The sequence below is a fragment of the Podarcis erhardii genome (assembly GCF_964252035.2).
Source record: "Podarcis erhardii genome assembly, chromosome: Z".
NCBI classification, from domain to species: domain Eukaryota; kingdom Metazoa; phylum Chordata; class Lepidosauria; order Squamata; family Lacertidae; genus Podarcis; species Podarcis erhardii.
The window spans coordinates 650,897-661,356 of record NC_138504.1 but is presented as its reverse complement, the minus strand read 5'-3'; the positions used below and the strand labels follow the sequence as shown (position 1 = coordinate 661,356).

Here is a 10,460-nt window from a genome sequence, read left to right as displayed (position 1 = left end):
GGATTGAGGTTTGATGCGGCCCTCAGCTCCTGAAGGTAACAGGGCCCTTTATATGTCCAGCTGTCCTTTGTCCACAACAAATTGCTACTGTTTTTTTGTGTTGAATAAATGCTATATGGTAATTGATGGAATTCATAGGTATCTCAAGCCATTTGCACATGTTGCCAGACAACCAGTCCATGCAGAATGTCGGCACCCTATATATAGAAATGAGCAAAGCAGTGATAGTTTGAGGAGCAGGGGAGCAGGCGAGCAGGCGGGGCCTATGACTTACATCATAGGAGCCTACACAACACAAAACACGGTTGCTGTATGTTGGCTTTATTTGTTTTTTATCTTCTCTTTTGGAAATGTACATCCAGGTTTTTTCACGTTAATTTTTTTTGGGGGGGGGGCCAAGAGAGGGGGCCCTAAACTAGAGCCTGTTGAGCTTATATGTAAAGCAGGCACTGGCTCCACCCAGCCAGCACCAACCCTCTGGCTCAGCTGCTTCCAGATCTTAGTTCCCCTTCCTTCCTCCTGAGCAAAGCAGCCGCTCCCCAGTCTCTCCTCCTGGGAATCATCCAGGCAGCCGGTCAGAGGATCCTTCAGTGTGAGACTGTCTGCTCTCTCCTCTAACACCTCTCCAAGGACATCTTCCAGCCTGAGGGTTAGAAGACAGCTGTCCAAGCCTCTGGCTGCTGCAGGCGACCGTCTCTGTTAGTAAGTTTCTTGTTAACTTGGGGAATCCCCCTTCCCCAACGTATTCCGGAGGGAAAGTTTATGCTTCTTTTTATCCAAAAAATTTCCTAGCAGTACTAGAAGGTGGCAAAGAGGGCAGTGTTGTTTCCGGCAGGGTTCCTGTGGGTTGCGAATTAATGTGCCACTTTTCTTTTGCTTTCTGTGATCTGAAATGCTTGGCTCTTTCCATTGGCTGTGCAATGGAAGAGGCTCTGTCTCTCAGATTCTCAAAATCACCCACTTATTTCTGACCCCGTTGTTGGCAATCTCATCATCGGGCAGGCACCCTGGCTCAGATTCAGAACCCTGGATACTCTTCCATTGCCTTCTTCAGATGAAACCTCCAAATGTTTTATATGCATGTCGCTTCCCTTTGGCTCCATCCTATGGGACCACCTTTGGAGCAGCAGGATCCAGGTCTGCGCCTCAGGACCGTCCAGGCTCTCCTGCATCCCCCCTCCTCCTCCTCGCCCTCCCACCTCACGCTCCAATGCTCCACCCAGCCAGCACCAACCCTCTGGCTCAGCTGCTTACAGATCTTAGTTCCCCTTCCTTCCTCCTGAGCAAAGCAGCCGCTCCCCAGTCTCTCCTCCTGGGCATCATCCAGGCAGCAGGTCAGAGGTGAGTCTGTCTCAGTGTGAGTCTGCCTCTCTCCTCTGACACCTCTCCAAGGACATCTTCCAGCTTGAGGGTTAGAAGACGGCTGTCCAAGCCTCTGGCTGCTGCAGGCGACTGTCTCTAACTGTTAGTAAGTTTCTTGCTAGCTTGGGTAATCCCCCTTCCCCAACTTATTCTGGAAGGAAAGTTTGTGCTTCTTTTTATCCAAAAAAATTCCTAACAGAACTAGAAGGTGGCAAAGGGTGCAGTGTTGTTGCTGGCAGGGTTCCTGTGCATTGTCAGTTGCCAACAAATTAATGTCAACTTTTCTTTCGCTTTCTGTGATCTGAAATGCTTGGCTCTTTCCCTCGGCTGTACAATGGAAGGGGCTGCCTCTCTCAGGATTCAGAACCAAATGTTTTCCCTGTAGAGAAGGAAGTGGTGGAGATCACAGAATTGCAGAGTTGGAAGGGACCCTTACAATGGCTTAGGCATGGCTTCCTTCTTTCTTTGGCGATCCCTTGTAGCCGAGTCAGATTGTTTTCCATTAACACGGTTTTAGCAATGAGTCCGTAAGTGACCGTGGAGGCCAATTCTGTATCCACACGTCCTTCCACAGTGGGGACATTGGTTTCCGGGCGGGAGTTGGTCCCGCAAGTGCGCCTTCCTCTTAGCGTGTTTCTCCCTTGCATCCAGAGTTTGAGTGTCTTCAAACCCCACTGACACCTTTGGTCAAGGCTGTTCTCCCATTGGAGCTCTCGCAGGCCAGTGTTTCCCAGTTGTCAGTGTTTATACTACATTTTTAAATATCTGCCTTGAGATCTTTCAACCGCTTTTGTGGACCACCAGCATTATGCTTTCCATTTTTAAGTTTGGAATAGAGTAGTTGCTTTGGAAGACGATCATCAGGCATCCGCTCAACACGACCAGTCCAAAGTTGATGTTGAAGAATCATTGCTTCAACACTGGCGATCTTTGCTTCTTCCAGTACTCTGGCATTAGTTCTCCTGTGTCTTCCCAAACTTTTTGGAGACCCTGTTGATGGAATCTTTCGAGGAGTTGGAGACGGCGTTGATAAGTGGTCCATGTTTCACAAGCAGACAGTCAGGTTGGTAGTACCATAGCAAATTTGGGTTTCCCTGCAAATGTCCCAGTCCTCGAATACTCTGCTCTTCATTCGGGAGAAAGCCGCACTCGCAGAGCTCGGGCAGTGGTGGATTTCGGCATCAATGTCGGCCCTTATGGAAAGATAACTCCCTAGATAGGAGAAGTGATCGACACTTTCCAACATTACACCATTGAGCTGGATTTGTGGCACTGCAGAGGTATTATTTTGTGCTTGTTGCGCAGACGTGCCATCACTAGATACGTTTACCTCTAGATGCGAATGGGGCTCCAGAACGGATCCCGTTCGTATCTAGAGGTACCACTGTAGATGTGTTTAGGGTTACAGTGGCGGCAGCAGTAACAAAGACGAACAGCTCCTTTCACATTCCTAAATGTGTCCAAGTTCCGATGTCAGCTTAAAGGCTTAGGCTGCAGTGAGTAAATATGCATAGGAATCAGATGATGGGATTCAGCTGCTAATTATGCCAGGATTATGCCACTCCCAATTTGTCCACTCCTGCTAGCCTTTGCAAAAACTTCGTAACCCAAATCTAGTGCAAGAGTTTGCTCTTTTCTTCCTCCCTCATCCTCCCTTTTCCTTTTGTGTCGTGTCTGTTAGAAGGAAACACAGGCATTTGTGGGGTTTTTTGGAAGCTCTTATTTTTTTTTAGCCAAGTAAGATTGTCTTCCATAAATACGGTTTTAACCATGACTTTGGAGGCCAATTCTGGATCCCCACATCCTTCCACAGTGGGGACATAGGTTTCTGGGCAGGAACACACACACACGCCAGCCTGTGCCAAGGTGCCAGTCCAGATTGGGGGGCCCTGCTGTGGCAGTTTAGTTTGAAAACCCCATTGGCACAAATTGTGAATTGCAGAAACGGTGCCACGTCGATGTAGGCCTTGACACAACCTTTTTTTAGTAAGGCATCAAGACTACTCCACCCCAGGCAGGAAAAGGGACATATGGAAAGCAGCTATTTACAAGGGACCAGCAGTCAGAGTGTTTTAAGTCACCTGGGCTGTGCCTGTGTGTGCTCTAACTCTTGGGCAGCCTTTCCCAATTTGGTGCCCTCCAGAGGTTTTGGACGGTCTCTCCCATTAGTGGCCGGCAGCTGCTCTGGGATATATATATTTAGGGCGGTTCATAAAAAACTTTTTTATATATATAAAAATGCCTGCTCCCAAGGTCTTATCTTACTACACTAGGGATTATATAGCTATATCTGAAATTTCATGCATATCAGTTAATATCTTGACCCTGCTCCGCTGAATTGACATTTCAGCCTTCACGACATAGGAAAATGGCCAAGTAAACAGCTATTTTCATGGAGGAGGGTCAAGATATTAATTGATATGCATGAAATTTCAGCTATAGCTATATAATCCCTAGTGTGGTAAGATAAAAAAAATTGTGAACCGTCATATATATATATATGAAATATGAAATATATATGAAATGAATATATATATATATATATGAAATTTTTCCGTGAAAATCTACGAAAGCATATATATATATATATATATTCATATTCATATTGCAAGTCTTTATTTCATTTGATTGTTATAACATGGAATCTATGCTCTAAGATATACAGAATATACAATGTAAGATGTGATATTGATAAAGTTCCCGTTTTCCATTCTGTGTCTATCTTGTTCTGTTATCATGGCTTCCCTCCACCACAGCTAGACCTTCTTGGTATATTTTAAACTAGTCATTGTGTTTTTTATATATATAGTGGTTACTTGAACCCCCAGAATGATCTTACAGTCTTACAATAACTTCCCCAAACCTTTACAAACTCAGTCCATACATACCAAGAAATTGGAACAATGTTTTGTCATATATTCTTCTAAGCCAGGGGTGGCCAACTCCCAAGAGACTGTGATCTACTCACAGTGAAAAACTGGCAGGGATCTAGGTCAGAGTTGTTGAGCTTTTTTTAGGAGGAAAAGCCCCGTTTTGGGGGGTTCAGGTCACGATCTGACTGTTGGACATGCTTGTTCTAATCAGTTCCATATTGAGTTTTTGATTCGACTGAAGTCCAATGGCCGCTGTCATTTTATCCGGTTCTTTAAATTCACATACCGTATTTTTTGCTCTATAAGACTCACTTTTTCCCTCCTAAAAAGTTAGGGGAAATGTGTGTGCATCTTATGGAGCGAATGCAGGCTGTGCAGCTATCCCAGAAGCCAGAACAGCAAGAGGGATTGCTGCTTTCGCTGCACAGCTATCCTTCTTGCTGTTCTGGATTCTGAGATTCAGAATATTTTTTTTCTTGTTTTCCTCCTCCAAAAACTAGGTGCGGTAATTTGTTTAACCAATCCTCTATTGAGGGGACAGTGTCCCCTTTCCAATTTTTAGCTATCAACAACCTGCCAGTGGCCGTGGCATTTAGAAACACACTTTTCTTATCATTCAGGATGTCTTTTGTAACAATACCTGTTAGGAATGCTTCTGGCCTTTTCTCAAAGGATGTTTCAAACATCTTTTTTAGTTCTTCATAAATTGTATTCCAGACTGCCGCCCCCCCCCCCATTTTTTCGCATCCCCACCATATGGGAGACATCGTTCCTTCTGCTCTGTTGAATCTCCAACTTCAGTTGGATTTTAATTTGTACGTTTTAGCAAGTCCGGCTGGGGTCATGTCCAACCTGTGCATCATTTTCATTCAGTTCTCCTTAATTGTGTAACAGGCAGTCAATCTAATATCTCGCCTCCATAGCTTTCCCCACTGCTCTGGGATATTCATGCATAGCGACTGCACATTCTCTCTCTCTCTTTCTCCTCTCGCCTCCATTGCTGCCAAAATATTTGGGTGGCTGCCCCCTCCGTCCCTCCATCCCTCCCTCCCTCTCTGGTTTCTTCAGCCCTCTCTGGCTTGTGGCGAAACGTTCCTCTCTGTATCTTCTCTTGACATCCGCGGTGTCAAGGAATGAATCCATTGTAAACGGATGAGTCACTTTAATCTCGATTTTATTTTGGGCGGCCGGGGCGGCTGCCAATGGCCAATTTAAAGCGCCAACCCATTGCTTGTACGGTAGGGCGGTTCATAAAAAACTTTTTTTTTGAAAATGCCTACTCCAAAGGTCTTATCTTACCACACTAGGGATTATATAGCTATAGCTGAAATTTCATGCATATCAGTTAATATCTCAACCCTCCTCCACAAAAATAGCTGTTTACTTCACCTTGTGGGGGCCAGACTATATTTTAAGGGAGGGGGGAAATAAACGAATTCCTATGCCCCACAAATAAGCCAGAGATGCATTTTAAATAAAAGGACACATTCTACTCATGTAAAAACACGCTGATTCCCGGACCGTCTGCGGGCCGGATTGAGAAGGTGATTGGGTCAGATCCGGCCCCCGGGCCTTAGGTTGCCTACCCATGCTTTTAACTAACCAGAAAGGAAATCTGGAATCCTCAGGAAAAGGGCAGGGCTACACTGCCTTGCTGGTCAGGCTCTCTCAAGTGCAGTCCTATATTCTTGGCTTCCTAACTTCTGTACTGAAAAAATTGTCCAGTAGCACCTTAGAGACCAACTAAGTTTGTTCTGGGTCTAAGCTTTCATGTGCAAGCACACTTCTTCAGATACACTGAAACATGCACACAAAAGCTTATACCAAGAACAAACTTAGTTGGTCTCTAAGCTGCTACTGGACAATGTTTTTATTTTTAAATATATTTTGAATGTGTCAGATCAACACAGCTATCTACCTGATTCTGTACTGAAAGTCCACCTCACCCTATGTCGGAATGGAAGGGGGGCATGTGCCTCCATTATTTCTTTTTGATATACTTCGTATTTGCTATCTTATTTGGCCAACCTCCCTGTAAGGACTGCGTGCCTGATTGTTTATGTGTGTAAGTGGGAGGGGAAAGAAAGAAAGAGTATTTCATCATTGTTATGATTATAGTCTAGCTATCAAATTACCTGCATGGAAATGATTTGTGAATTTTGCAATTACCTTCAACGGATTGACAAGAATAGATGATGGAAATGATGGTTTCTAGCCAAAGTGCAGGCTGATTTGTCATGGAAGGAGATAAAACAAAGAAGTTTGAACATATGCCTGGTACAAATGGCAGAAAGCCAGATTTCCTCCACCTTGGGACGCGTCGCAATGGAAAATCACAGGCACAAGAAAGAGAAAGAGAAACGCCACGGACAGACTGTTGGACTACAAAGAATATAAAGAGAGAAATAAAGAAAATAAATATCCACACAGAAACATATGACATTGGTCCAACCCACTTGCCGGACGAACTCAGAGTCTGTTAAAAATAAATGAAGGATCAAGATTGGAATGTTTTATTGGAATGACCTGGACTAATTAAGATAAGCCACACAAATGTGAAATCACCATCACGCCCGCCCCACCGAACCTCAGAGCATGGGAAGTCAACCAAAGACTTACTATTTGGCTTAATATTTGAATCATTTGGTGATTTTTATCATTTGGAATGTTTTTAATGTGGTATTTATTAGATTGTTAAAATGGAAATTTAATCAATATTACTATAAAAAGAGAAGGAAAGAAAGTCCACCTCACCCAAAGTAGTGGGAGACCAGGGAATACCCATTTGCACCACCAGCCTCCTCTCGGAGGCCTTGGTGGCATCCGATAGGTGGTTGCTAAGCAACCACAGATGCCTCCCTGGTCCTCCATCTCCTGTTAACTGTGACATCTTCTCTCCTCACTGTCACTGAGAACACCCAAAGGAGAACGCAGAGCCCAGAGGCTTCACCGAGGTCACCCACATGTGCGAGAAAAATGATGGTGAAGGAAGCGGAAACGCGGAAACAGATGTCAACGACGAAGGCAATTTCTGGGGGATGCTATTAGTTTTGTGGCTCGGGAGGAAATGGGTAGAGGGTCTCAGCTAGTAGTACCTGCCACCCCCCCAAAAAAATACCCCTCCATGGTTAAGAGTCCTGCTGCAGACTGAAAATTCCCCGCCCCAATGCGATTAAATCAAAAAGTTCTGGGGTAATATTTACGAAGAATTTCAATGGGTGTTCAAAATGACATTTGAAAAAAGACCAGAAGCCTTTCTTCTCTCTCCCCCTCCCCCCCGGGTAACACTTCTTTATTCATTTTATGTACAATCTTTACAACAAAAGACTTCACATCCAAGACAAAACAGTATATAACAAAACCTTGAGTCTCATATTTTCATTTGTACTGATTCTTCTCAGATTCCCTTATTTTACTATTCCTTAATTTCTGACTCCTTTTGGTTCCTTATCCTTAATCTCTTAGGTCCCATATATATCTTTAACAATTTTTCAATTAATGCCCTCCCCTCCTTCCCCCTAAACTTGTTGCTTCCCTTCACCCATGTACGATCTTCTTTACATACTGTTGTTGCTGTTTTTGTTGTTGAGTTTATATTTGTTGTTCCATATTTGTTTTAATATCATCCTATAACCTTGAGCCGTTTAAACTATCGCATATCAATTTTAGACTCCGAAGCCAACTCTTTTCATGTAATCCTTTACGCATTCTCACTCTTTATAAAAAAATTTATTAGCACAGCCTCTAATGGTTGCTGTTAACTTTGCCATCTCTGCAAATTCACAAAGTTTAGCTTGCCATTCTAGTAATTCTGGAATTTTGTCTGTTTTCCGATTTTTTGCCACTCATATTCTGGCCGCTGCTGTTGTATAAAGGAATACATAGAATCATAGAATCATAGAGTTGGAAGAGACCACAAGGGCCATCGAGTCCAACCCCCTGCCAAGCAGGAAACACCATCAGAGCACTCCTGACATATGGTTGTCAAGCCTCTGCTTAAAGACCTCCAAAGAAGGAGACTCCACCACACTCCTTGGCAGCAAATTCCACTGTCGAACAGCTCTTACTGTCAGGAAGTTCTTCCTAATGTTTAGGTGGAATCTTCTTTCTTGTAGTTTGGAACCATTGCTCCGTGTCCACTTCTCTGGAGCGGCAGAAAACAACCTTTCTCCCTCCTCTATGTGACATCCTTTTATATATTTGAACATGGCTATCATATCACCCCTTAACCTCCTCTTCTCCAGGCTAAACATGCCCAGCTCCCTTAGCCGTTCCTCATAAGGCATCGTTTCCAGGCCTTTGACCATTTTGGTTGCCCTCCTCTGGACACGTTCCAGTTTGTCAGTGTCCTTCTTGAACTGTGGTGCCCAGAACTGGACATAGTACTCCAGGTGAGGTCTGACCAGAGCAGAATACAGTGGCACTATTACTTCCCTTGATCTAGATGCAATACTCCTATTGATGCAGCCCAGAATTGCATTGGCTTTTTTAGCTGCCGCGTCACACTGTTGGCTCATGTCAAGTTTGTGGTCAACCAAGACTCCTAGATCCTTTTCACATGTACTGCTCTCAAGCCAGGTGTCACCCATCTTGTATTTGTGCCTCTCATTTTTTTTGCCTAAGTGCAATACTTTACATTTCTCCCTGTTAAAGTTCATCTTGTTTGTTTTGGCCCATTTCTCTAATCTGTCCAGGTCATTTTGAAGTGTGATCCTGTCCTCTGGGGTGTTAGCCACCCCTCCCAGTTTGGTGTCATCTGCAAATTTGATCAGGATGCCCTTGAGTCCATCATCCAAGTCGTTGATAAAGATGTTGAATAAGACCGGGCCCAAGACAGAACCCTGTGGCACCCCACTAGTCACTCTTCTAAATACATTCCTTTTATCCTTGGGGATGTCACTAGATATTAAGCCCAGCAGAAAACATTCTGGCTTTTTAGAAATTGAATTCCTAAGTATATTTTTGAGCTCTTCATGTATCACAATCCAAAACTGTTTAACCACCTTACACCACATGTGGCACATTGTCCCCACCTCCCTCCAGCAGAGATTTGAGTGCTTTTTGTACATCTTTGATAATTTTACTGGGGTGAGGTACCAACGATAGACCATCTTCATTATATTCTCTTTAATCAGACAGCAGGCTGTAAAGTTTATATCGGTTTTCCATAATCTTTCCCATCTCTCTACATGGATTGTCTGGCCCAGAAGCCTTTCTTCTAGGAATAGGGACATCCCCTAAAAATTCTTATAGGCCTCCAGGATTTTGGTGGCAAAAAACTGGAAGGGAGATAAAGTCCTTTCAGTGGCAGAAGGGCAAATAAAATTTTGTGAATTCATTGAATTGGCCAAAATGATGACAGCAGTCAGATTACATTCTAACCAAAACTTAAAGAAAGAGTGGGAATGTGTAGATGAATCTATGGGAAAACAGTGTTCCGAATGAAATTGATTTATATGTTTAGACTGAAATCCACAAAGTTACAATAGAAAGAGCTACAAGATTATACGTATGGGCTAATATCTAAAGTACAAAATTTTTCTGTCTATAAGATGCCCCCATGTATAAGATGCCCCCTGTTTTGGGGGACTCAGATTTAAGAAAATGGGGGGGGGAGAGATATCCATGTACAAGACGCCCCCCTAATTTTTGACATTATTTTTTAGGGGGGGAACCTAGTCTAATAATAATAATAATAATAATAATAATAATAATAATAATAATAATAATAATATATTTTATTATTTGTACCCCGTCCATCTGGCTGGGTTTCCCCAGCCACTCTGGGCGACTTCCACAGAGACCAAAAATACACTAAGATGTCACACATTGAAAACTTCCCTGAACAGCCTTAAGATGTCTTCTGACTGTCAGGTAGTTGTTTATCGCTTTGACATCTGATGGGCGGGCGCCACTACCGAGAAGGCCCTCTGCCTGGTTCCCTGTAGCTTTGCTTATCGCAATGAGGGAACTGCCAGAAGGCACGGAAAAATACAGTATACTGTTTGAACACAAATAAAGGATATACTGTAGAAATCAATCTAATGGGGCCAAACATGGGTGGAGGGAAGGTCATAGGGACACTAAGGGTGAAATTGCAGAAGGATGTTTGGATACATATATATACAACGTACGGCAAAAAATGTTAAAAGGTGTTTTCTTTTGAATGGATCAAAGTAGTAATGTGAGAAGCAAATAAAAGTTAATTTTAAAAGAGGGAGAAAG

General features: G+C 43.4%; 1 protein-coding gene across 2 annotated transcripts in view; it reads left to right on the top strand.

The window, feature by feature from the left end:
- Window positions 1-548: 548 nt before the first annotated feature.
- The window catches only part of FHL1 (four and a half LIM domains 1), a 60,420-nt gene continuing 50,508 nt past the window's right edge, over window positions 549-10,460 (top strand). Inside the window, exon 1 of one of the 2 annotated variants that reach the window (XM_081846805.1) lies at window positions 549-702. The gene's annotated coding sequence lies outside the window, so the exon portion shown is untranslated. Of the gene's footprint in view, window positions 703-1,317; window positions 1,342-10,460 lie in introns of those variants that run through there. The other variant, XM_081846806.1, reaches the window with a different exon arrangement.